The sequence below is a fragment of the Ursus americanus genome, chromosome 32 (assembly GCF_024610735.1).
Source record: "Ursus americanus isolate L20-20 chromosome 32, mUrsAme1.1.p, whole genome shotgun sequence".
Classification (NCBI taxonomy): domain Eukaryota; kingdom Metazoa; phylum Chordata; class Mammalia; order Carnivora; family Ursidae; genus Ursus; species Ursus americanus.
The window spans coordinates 26,431,009-26,443,098 of record NC_142158.1 but is presented as its reverse complement, the minus strand read 5'-3'; positions in this window follow the sequence as shown (position 1 = coordinate 26,443,098).

Below are 12,090 nucleotides of genomic sequence, written 5' to 3'. Positions count from 1 at the left end.
AACATAGCATATAAATATATAAAGCAAATATTAACAGACTGAAGGGAGAAATAGACAGCAATAAAATAACAGTAAGGGACTTTCATAACCCAGTTTCAACAACAGATAGATATCCAGCCAGAAAATCAACAAGAAAACAGCAGACATGAACCATACTTTGAACCAAAGGGAGCTAACAGACATACATAGAACATTCCATCCAAGAGCAGCAGAAATCACATTCTTCTCAAGTGTGCATGGAACCTTCTCAGGATAGATCATATGTTAGGCCACAAAACAAGTCTTAATACATTTAAGGAGACTGAAATCACATCAAGAATCTTTCGCAATGGTATGAAACTAGAAACTAGAAATGGTATGAAACTAGAAATTAGGAGGAAAAGTTGGAAAGTGGAAATGAAGGTAGAAATTAAGCAACACTGCTAAACAACCAATGTATCAGGTAGGATCTTGAGACAAACAAAATGGAAACACAATATACCAAAACTTATGGGATGCAGCAAAAATAGTTCTGAGGGAATTTTACAGTGATGAATGCCTACATTGAGAGAAAAGAAAGATCTCAAACAAACCTAGCCTACACATCAAGGAACTAGAAAAGGAACAAAAAAATAAGCCAAAAGTTAACAAGAGGAATGGAAATAATAAAGATTAGGGCAGAAATAAATGAAATATACTAGAAAGACAATAGGAAGATCAATGAAACTAAGAGCTGCTCTTGAAAATATAAACAAAATTGACCAACCTTTAGCCAAACTAACCAAGAGAAAAAGAGAAACTCAAATAAGGTGGTGAAAGTGAGATGTTACAATTACAATGTCACTCACAAAAGTTAACCTGGAATGGATTAAAGACTTAAATGTAAGACCTAAATCCATAAAACCCTTAGAAGAACGCATAGAGGAGAAAGCTCCTTGATGCTGATGTGGCACTAATTTTTTGGATTTGACACTGAAAGCACAGGCAATAAAAGCAAAAAACAAGTGGACCACAACAAATTAAAAAGCTTCTGCACAGCAAAAGAAAGCATCAACAAAATGAAAAGTCAGGCTACATAATTAGAGAAAATATCTGACATGGCGTCAATATCCAAAATCCATAAGGAACTCATAAAACTAAATAGCACAAAAACCCTAATAACCTTTTTAAAAAATGTGCAAAGGAACTGAATAGACGTTTTCTCAAAGAACATATACAAATGGCTAACAGGTATATGAAAAGATGCTCAAAATCACTAAGAATCAGGGAAATGGCAAAACTACCATAAGATATCCCCTCAAATCTGTTAGGATGGCTGTTACCAAAAAAACAAGAGGTAACGTGTGTTAATGAGGATGTAGAGGAGACGGGTCCCTTGCACAGTGTTGATGGGAATGTTTTATGGAAAACAGTATGGACCTTCCTCAAAAAATTCAAAATAATACTACCCTATGCTCTAGCAATTGTACATCCAAAGAAAATGAAGAGAGTAACTCAGACATTTGCATTCCCATATTCATTGCAGCATTATTCACATCAGCCAAGACGTGGGAAAAAAAAAACTTAAGTGTCCATCAACAGACAAATGGATAAAGAAAATGTTGTATCTAAATATAATGGAATATCGTTCAGTCACGAGAAAGAAGGAAATCCTGCCATTTGTGCCAACGTGGATGGACGTAGAGGACATGAGGCTAAGTGAAATAAACCAGACAAAGAGTGGCAAATACTGGATGATCTCACCTCTATGTGGAGTCTCAAAAAGTCAAATGCACAGGAGCAGAGAGTAAGATGCTGGCTACCAGGGGCTAGGGCTAGGGCAAATGAGATGTTGGTCACGGGGCATATACTTTTCGTTAGTTATAAGATGAGTAAGTTCTGGAGATTAAATATACAGCATGGTGACTAGAGTTGACAATTTTACATTGCCAAGAGAGTAGATTTTTGAGGGTTCTTACCACACCCACACACAAAAAAGATAACTATGACAGGTGATGGAGGTGTTAATTAGCTTGATTGTGGCAGTCATTTCACAGTGTATATGTGTATCAAATCATGTTGTACCCCATAAATATATACTTATAAAATTTCACTGGTCGATTATACCTCAATATATCTGGGGGAAAATGACCGGTTCTTTTGTAGAAGCTCTACTTTGTTTTTTAAATTGGTCTTTCTGTCTCTTTGGAGTTTCTGTCTTTTTATTATGTCTCCGAGCTCTCTTTCCAAATTTAATAATTTTAAACATACTTTAATTTAAATAATTATAGACCCATACGACTTTAAAAGCTACTCCTTGGGGTCCATTTCCCCGTTTGCTGCGCCTGCTGACTTGACCTCCTGAGCTCTTTTCCTTGCATGGCTTACATATTGTTACCATGAACTCATCTTATCTTTGTTCTTTATTTTGCATGAGACAAGTATACTCCGGGTTCTAGAAATGTCTCTGAAGAGGCTTCACGTTTCCTTTTGCCACTGCCCTAGAAGTTTCATGGTCTTCGGTTTCGTTGTCTGATTGAGGAATCCCACAGTACTGGCGTAGTATAAATTTGGGACCCCGTGAATATTGCTAGGCTGGATTTGAATTGTACACGTATATGTATTTTTTCCTATCAAGAAGGTAGTGTGGAGAGCAAAAGGTCCATGCTATTTCTAGGAGCCTGTGAGTGGAGTTTTCTAATTGCTCATTCATAAACTGGCTGTTGTTTGGGGGTTCCCGTCTTGGTCTGTTCAGGCTGCTATAACAAACTACTCAGGGCTCGCTGCCTCCTCTACTCTCTCCCACTTTCATCTTGGGTCACTCCCACTGTCTCTGGTGCTTAAGTACACAGGCTTCAGTTTGAGTTTTGGCATTCAGCACTACGGTGTGGCTTAGGCAACTTTTTCAACCTCCCTGAGTCTCAGCTTTCTCATTATGCAAAGGAGAAAATAACAGTAATTTGTTGACTTGTGAGGAATAATGGAGAGCAGACATGGACAGCACTCGGCAGAGGGCAAGCACTCCGCAGCTGTTAGATGTTAGGATCACTAGCTTTGACTTGGTTTTTGGCATCTTCTTCTGAAACTCCTGCCAACTTTCCCTGGCTTCTTACTGCTTCTTTATTATCTATGTTTGAACCAGAATCGATTTTTTTAAAAAATTGGTGCTTTTCCATTATTGACAAAAATACTCCCCAAAGTACCACTTTTGGTCTTGCTATACCTGCATTACCTTGGACCTACTGAGTTCATGACTTCTCTCTCTCGCTAAAGCTGCTGATTATTTCCAGAGCGTCCATATAAAGAGAGGGAGATGGTATTGATGGTGTCTGAGTGTTGTCCATATGAGAGTGGGGATGGGTCAGCCATATTGTGTGTGTGTTTTTAAAAGATTTTATTTATTTATTTATTTATTTATTTATTTATTTATTTATTTATTTGAGGGGAGAGGGGCAGAGGGAGAGGAAAAGAGAAAATCCTAAGCAGACTCTGCACTGAGTGCAGAGCCCAACATGGGGCTCGATCTCATGACCCTGAGATCATTATCTGAGCCGAAACCAACAGTCGGATGCTTAACCAACTGAGCCACCCAGGCGCCCCATGTCAGCCATATTGTTTTATGTGTCATCATCTTGACGTTAGTTTTATTAAGCTTTGCCACATTGAATACACAGACTGTTTATATGTAGATTCAGGAGTTTTGTCTTCATATCTACCTTAGAGCCTTAATTACTGTTGATCCTAACCCCTGCAGCCAAAACAGAGTAGCCACAGGTGATTTGAATGTTATACTGGAAAGTTTCTGTTACACAATCTGTGAAGTGGTCAGTGTTAGGCTTCCTTTGAAATACTAGTGGGTAGCCAGACCCCTGTTTGGACATCACACTAGTATGAGTATGAAGTTTTAAGCATGATCATCTTTATTATTAATGAAAGGTTTATGGAGCTCCCAGCATGTGTAGCACGGTGCCTCCCAGCTCTGCATCCCAGCGTCTCTGCTCCTGTCCGTGGACGCGACCCCAGTACAAGGAGGGAGGAAATCACCAGACAGTAACCCGTTTTCCAACTGTGGAGTCATATCCCTCTGTGCATTTCTGGAAGACAGTCTCCACTTAGAAAATAAAACAAAATCGTGGTGACGATTTGGGCTATCCAGACCAGAAGGGCAACTTGTACTTCATTTCTAGGAGTGAAATTTTTAAGCCTACTGAGATTATTTCAAGGTCCATGTTCATCATATCCATTTCCTGAAGGAAATTTCCTAGGAAGAGTGTCTGGTTACTTGATGCGGAAATTGCTTTCCTTTCTGGATGGAGACCATCATCCTCAAACTAATTTCCTGTTTGGTGCTCAATATTTGAAAGCAGGAAATTGTCATAATAAATGGGAAGCTTGAGATGATGGTGGAAATGTGTTCAGAAATCTGGTTGCTAGGGAAATCACTGTTGCCTCCTTTAATTTATTAAAAACCTAGACCTTATTTGGCATTTCCCCCCTCATTCCTATTCTCATCAATAGCCCATTATCAAAAGAACTTTATTAAATATCGATCTCTGCTTGGCACTATGGGTGATTGGGCCCCTGCCCATTAGCACCTTGTAACAACAAAAACAATGAAGAACCACAAGAACAAAATGACAGTATTAATTTGATACTTAATTATTGATAGACATTCTTTTAAGAACCTTAGTTGGCTTTTAAAAAAATGTAGTCCTCACGATAGCCATGTGAGGAAGGGACTGTTATTACTTCCATTATATTGATGAAGTGCTTGAGACACAAAGTCAATAATTTACTCAAAGTCACACAACTAGTGAATAGAAGAGTCTGGATTCACCCCTTCCCAGCTCACATCATTAACCACTATGTTCTATTGCTTCTAATGTAACAAGAAAAAACTAGAAAGAACAGAGAGAATGCACATATAGACCAAAAATACAAATGTGGATTTATTATCGCATGCTAGAGTTTAGCACATTTTGCAGGACGGGGGTGAGAAGAGAATTTGAGGAATTGGATATTGAGGCAAATTCCTGGTTTGCAAAACAGTGAGATTCTGAAAAGGAGACTATGTATTTGTAAATTGATGGAAAGAATGGGAAAGGCAGGTGGAGAAGCAGAAAGATGACATTTTATTTTACTTTTTAAAAAAGGTTTTATTTATTTGAGAGGGAGAGAGAGAGAGCACGAGCAGGGGGAGTGGCAGAGGGAGAGGGAGAAGCAGACTTCCCACTGAGCAGGGAGCCAAATGTGGGGCTCGATTCCAGGACTCCGGGATCATGACCTGAGTTGAAGGCAGACGCTTAGCCAACTGAGCCACCCAGGCGCCCCGGAAGATTACGTTTTAGAAATGGAAACGGTCTGATAGGCCAAATGGAGAGCAGAGTAGGTTAGCTTAAGGTTGGTGGGCTCAGGTGGTTGGCCTGGAGGAAGCAAGGTCAACACCTCACAGAGACTCAGCTCCTCAGAACTTGATGACTCCATCCACTCTGCCAGCTCCCCTCTACAGTGAGGAGAAGTGGGATATGGGGCCAGCCTGATGTGGCCTCATCATGTCAGCCTTTTGTGTGTTACAGATGCAGGTGAGTTTTAATCAACCACCACACCTGTTGAAGCTTTTTATCCTCATGTTGGAGCAACATGATCTAGTGACACAAATGCCACCTAGGAAGTCAATAAAGCTGGATTCTATTCTTGGTGTTTTCTGGGATAAGTAGCTGGCTGGGAGTAGTAGTCATTCCGAGTAGCTCACTAACAAGACATTTTAATGAGTTAATAAATCTTTCTTACTGAACTACATGGAAAGACATGAAACATTACACTTTAGCTACTCACCAGCCTTAATTAAACTTGATGTTGAAAAGGTCAGTGCCCTGTCTGGCGGGCTCCAAATCACTTCAGACCTGACAGTAGGGGTGGCTGTAGGGGTGAAACAAACGTGTGCACAGGCACATGGGGTCTTAGGCCGACCACTGGTGCCTTCACTGGGTGCATTGTAAACGAGCCATGTCCCAGCGGGCGACATTAGCATTTATATTGAGTGCTGGCTCTGTGTCAGTCATTGCTCCAAGAGTTTAGATGCATTAATGCATTTAATCCCCAATGACAACTCTAGTAGGTACATGCTCTTATAATTCCTGATAGATAAGGAAACTGAGGCACGGAGAATTGTAATGACTTGTCCAAGGTCCTGCAGTCTACAAAGTGATTACAAAGTGATAGAGCTAAGATGTGAATGCATGGATTCTGACTCCAGAGTCCATGTGCTTGAACACTAGTCTTTGCTACCTCCTTCCGTCAGGGGTTGGGTTCTGTTCACATAGTTAAAAATGCACCAGCCTCCTGTGGGTTTTGAGGCACCACTGCCTTCCAGGAATTCCAGCAAATGCATTTTAGGATAGGTCAAAACACACAAGGCAGGTGATTCTCACCGATACCATACGGATTGGTAGGGGTCACTGGGAGATTGGGTTGGTAAGAACAATTATTGCAGTTTTTTGAACTAAAATACCTTGATTTAGCAAACATTTCTTGAGCTGTTGTGAACTTGAAACTATGTTAGGTGCCAGGGAGAAGTAGGAGTCAGATGTGGTATTGACCTTCAAGGCGCTCAAAGATGAGCAGGTCTGCCCTTCCTAAGATTTCTGGGAAAACACGGAAATAGTCTGGATGGATCTTTTGTAAACTCGGTGCTTGAGTTCCGAGGGGGGACTCGCTTTCATTGCTCACACTGGTTTAGACTGAGTTCCCATGTGGTGGTAAGATACATATGCAGTAGTTCCTGCCCACGTTTTTAGGCTCCGTACATGTGCAGAGCTCTGTGATAAAGGACATGTTTAATGTGGGACACTTTGAAGAGAGATGAGATGCACCTACTTTCTCCTCATTTCCAGCAGAATCTATCCAAGGGGGGGAAGTCTCTGAGCCAGGCCCCCTGGTGTAAATGCCAGCTTGATCACTTTCTGGCCATATGTGTTTGGGAGACTTACTTCATCTCTCTGTAACGTGGAGGAAACAAAAGTGGTCACCTTGGAATTCTTTCCAGGATAAATTAAATGCAAAAAGGCAGAAGGGTGTTTATCACATTGCGGGCAAGAGAGAAAGTGCTCAGTACGTGAAAGCTATGTTGATTCCTTTCCCGAGTTCCATCTCATCAGGCAGCACTCTAGAAAAAACTCTCTGGCAGAACAAAAATTACGTTCCACTCTTTCTTTTTCCCCTCAGAGCATATAGTAAATTGGGCCAGTAACCATGGGAGTAACAAGCTCAGCGTTTCTGGCTGACGTTGTCTCCTTCTCAGGAGGAAAGAGAAGAAACAAGGGAGCAGCTCCTCTGGACCAGACTGAGGGGGGTGATGAGCGGGAGATGGGTCCTTGAGAGAAAACCAAGGGGCGCAGAGCGGCTGCTCTCCTCATCAGTGCATTCAGGTCCGATCCGCACTCCGCTTTCCCGCGCATGGCTGCGCAGAGCTGTCCTCTGCGGTCCTCAAGCTTCCCTTTCTCCTCTGGCCCCGTTTTGGCCTTCTGCAGAAAACCTTGCCCTCTGCCACTACTCAGCCTCATCCTCCAGTGGGTGCATCTGGGTGGCCTTGTCCCAGATGCTTCCCTGCCCCCCTCCGCTCCCCCCTCCCCGGTCCCCCCAGCCCAGTCCTGAGCTGCTTTAGTTAGAGTGCACTTCATACAGTTCCCCAGAAACATAATCTAGGACAGATCCCTTTGTTTAAATGGGATCCCTGGATGCTCCTTTTTTGTAGCCTCTAACACAAGAGCGATTTGCTTCAAGTCTGTGTCAAGGTCTCGGGGACAGGGACGCGGTCTGTCCTGGTCTTCCCTGTGTGAACGAAAATAGTCCTGCCTCCGCTCTGGCCTTCTTCCCGCAGCCTCTCTGAGAGGCGACCTCTTTTTAATAATTTAATAATTTAATAATTATTCCTGTTTGAAGCTCTAATCTTAGGGGCTCCTTCCGTAACTGCAAATAACACACTTATTTACGATTTCTTGATTTATTAACTGAGATCATATTTTTTTTTTAAAGATTTTATTTATTTATTTGACAGAGATAGAGACAGCCAGCGAGAGAGGGAACACAAGCAGGGGGAGTGGGAGAGGAAGAAGCAGGCTCATAGCGGAGGAGCCTGATGTGGGGCTCGATTCCAGAACGCCGGGATCACGCCCTGAGCCGAAGGCAGACGCTTAACCGCTGTGCCACCCAGGCGCCCCTAACTGAGATCATAATTGACTGATTGTCTATCATGGAAAGAGGAGGGTTTCCTTTATGTTTTCTGTAGCTCATTTTATTCCCTCTCTTCTTTCTAATGTTTGTGTTTCATTTTTAGTTCTTTCATTGGGCTATCTTTATAATGACAAATTATAAACTGAAGCCATAAACTCTTTTTATTGATTGATTGAGTGAGAGAGAGAGAGAGCGTGTGAGCATGGTGGGGGGGGGGGTTGGGGCAGGGGAGAGAACCCTAAGCAGGCTTCACACCATGAGCTCCATGTGGGGCTCGATCTCACAACCCTGAGATCATGACCTGAAATCAAGAGTCGTAGGCTTAACCTACTGAGCCACCCAAGCACCCCTTTTTAAATTAATTAAATTAATTAGGTTTTTTTTTTAGAGAGAGTGTGTTTTTTAAATTTTTCTTTTTTAAGTTCTTAATTTTACATCCATTTCTTCTTTCCCTAACCTTCAGATAGTTACTCTTAATTTCTCACTCGATCAGATGATGATGTCAGTTTTCCCACCCAGACCTCCCCTTACCCTTTCCCTTCTGCTTTCCACATCTTGCTAGCTCTCCCTTTATTGCTACAGCATCAGATGGATCACATGTGCGGTCCATGTCATAATGATGTCTTAGGCATTCTGTTTGTCTACAGTTTGATTCTTAAGCTTGAAAATAAGTAATCGGTGTGCACTATTTTGGCTTCGTTGTGGCAGAACCCATCGAGGGGGGAGGGTGCAGTCCTCTGTCTGTGGGCTCACGTCCCAGCTCCTGTCCCACCAGCAATAGACCGTGCCCAGTGGAAAGCCCAGTTTCGCGTGGCTTCTCTTGTCTTAGACTCTTTTCAGTTCTTCCCCATGATTCCAGAATTGTGCTTAATAATTTGGTCCATGATTTTGTTGTGCACCATATTTTTAAATTTCCTTTCTATCTCTCTCTTTTTAAAACTTTATTTATTTATTTATTTATTTATTTATTTATTTATTTATTTATTTATTTGACAGAGAGAGAGAGAGCCAGTGAGAGAGGGAATACAAGCAGGGGGAGTGGGAGAGGAAGGAGCAGGCTCCCAGTGGAGGAGCCTGATGCAGGGCTCGATCCCAGAACCCCAGTATCACGCCCTGAGCCGAAGGCAGACGCTTAACGACGGACCCACCCAGGCGCTCCTATTTATTTATTTTTAAGAAAGCTCTAGGCCCAACATGGGGCTTGAACTCATGACCCTGAGATCAGGAGTCACATGCTCCACTGACTGAGCCAGCGAGGCACCCCTATATTTAAACGTCATTTGGGGTTTCTGTTGCTTGTCTTTTTTTCTCCTTGAGAAGAGTCAATGTATCTTTCTGTAGACTAAAAAGTAACCTTCCCATCTATTGCCTGAAATCACAGCCCTTTTCTCTTCCCACTCTGATTTTTATTATTTTGTAGATGTCTGTTTGTTCTCTCTGGAAGCTTCTTGGATGCTTTTTTTCTTTTTTATCCTAAAATTTCACAAAAATGTGCCTCTTTCCTTTAACCATTCACAATGTTGAATATTCAACAGACACATCCAATCTGAAGATTTCTGTATTCTGTAGCCAGGAGAAATTTTCTTCTGTCATTTTATTGCCAATTTTTCTCCTTTTTTCTCCTGTTATCTTTTTATCTTTGATGGACTCTGTGTGTCTTTTATTTTTTATCTCTTTTTAAAATTTTTACGAGAGGGGATTTTACTTTTTGGGAAGGACTTTCAAATTATTTACGTAGTAATTTGTTATTTAAAAACTATTTGATGTTCCTTTTTTATAGTATTCTGTTTTTGTCTTATGGGTGCAATTTCTTCTTGAAGACTAGTTAGATTTTTTTAGAGTTCTCCTGTGGTTTCTGAAATACTTATGTTTCCCATGGAATCTGTTATTCTCTGTGTATCGTCTTTCAAGGTGCTGACTTTCCTCAGGTGCCTGATGATTCTGACTGTACTTTCGTATTTCAGGATGAAGGACCCCGTGGTTGGTTCAGGAGTGTTGGAGACAGTGACTCTGCTCCCGACCAGCCCATTCTGGGTCTTCCATCCATCTCTCTCAGGAATGAGAAGTGTGCTTGCTAGTTCTATGTCAGTGAGCAGGGCTCCTCCGCGGAAGGATTTTGCTTTTAGATGTCATAATGGCAAGCCAGCCGTTAGACTGGGCTGCCTCAATCCAAATGTTAGATTGAGGACAGCTTTGGTTTGAGGCACCCATGTCCATACTCTGGTCTTAGTTCTGTCCAGGACATCCCCTGTATACACACACACACACACACACACACACACACACACACACACACACACTCACATGTTAGGAATGCAGAAATTTTAGTGCCCCTATAGATTGTTTGTTTTCTGTAGTGCCTGGCTCTAAGTAAAGCTGCAATAGTTGTTTTAAATGACCACGTAATAGTAGCACATAGCTTTTACATATGCATTTTTGAGGGTTCACCCTCATTAAGATGTAGTCCCTGTACCCAAACAGCTAATAGTCCAGCCGCTAATGGAAGAAACAGATGTGTAAACCAATCACTATAATAGAGACAGGTAAGTGTGATAGAACATGTTTGTACAAATTGCTGGCTGTATTGAGGAAGAGACTGTGAGTCTGAACCAGGGGTCGGGGAAGGGAGAGAGGAAAAACGGCAGAGAGCACGTTGGATGAAACGGGAGCTTGCAGACTCTGCAGCCAGGTGGCTGAGATTTGAATCTGGTTTCTTCTCGGGCAAGTGGTTCTCTCTTTGCCTATTTCCTCTCCCGTCAGTTGGGCATATGACAGTAGCTCTGACCTCACAGGGTTTTTTGGTGAGAATCAGATGAATTACTTACATAAAATGCTTCTACTCAGTACATATTAGGTCTTATGATTATTGCTATTACTTCCTCATGGGGCCTCGAATGATGGTTCAATCTCCAGCGCAGGTGGTTATGGCTGGGAAGATAAGCCCCGTGAGTGAAGGCACGCTGGGAGAGGAGAGTGGTGGCGCGTGGCCGGGATGCAGGGCTCTGGAGTGAGTGTCAGAGTTAAGACTGGGAAGGAGCTAGATCGGATCCCGGGAGGCCTCAGATGCTCATGGAGAGGCTGCTACACAGTCCCCTGCCATCAGTTCTCAGGTTTGAGGTTTCGTGCACACAGTATGTTCTGGGATCTATAACCTATGCACACTTGAAAACTGGTAGGGACCCCATTTCATAGGTTGCATGGATGAAATAGCAACAGTAAGAACACACAGGCATGTCTCCCTGCAGAAGACACTGCGGAGGGGACAGGAAATAGTTGAATGAAAATCTTCCTAGCCTGGGGCTGCAGTGGGGTGGTGAGTGAGCCTTTGTAAGTGAGAATAGGCTTGCAGTAACTTCGAATGATGGGATTTGGTCCAATGCATGGAAGGTATAGAAGGGAAGATTTTGGAAAGATCTGAGGATAAGCTTACTAACCACATAGAGCCACGGTAAGACGCAGGAGCTTGCCCTGGGAAGCAGGAGGGGTCCCTCACTGCAGCTCCCCGAGTGCTTGTGGGACCTGTGCCGACGTGGGCAGGCCTATATCATCTAGGGTTGGTGCCGATTGCACGCTATTCCTGTGTGATCTCCGTGCCTGAACGCATTCTGTTTCTCCAGTTGCAGTGTGGGCACAGCCTACCTGGCCTCCCTCCCTGGCGGTGGGCATGCACTTCCACGCACCTATGGGAATTTCAGTAGCAGGGAGGAGGGACCGGCTCCCGGAGAGCAGGCAGAATGAGACCGAGGCTGTAAGGCCATTCTGCCTGCCATCCCACTGCTGTCTACTCAGCAGGTAGTCCTTGCTCTTTCCAAAGATCAAACTGCATTTCCTTTTCCTCTGCTTTCCCACAGTCCCTCCCAAGGGCGCTGGGAGGGTCCTCACACACCTGCGCTCAGCTTC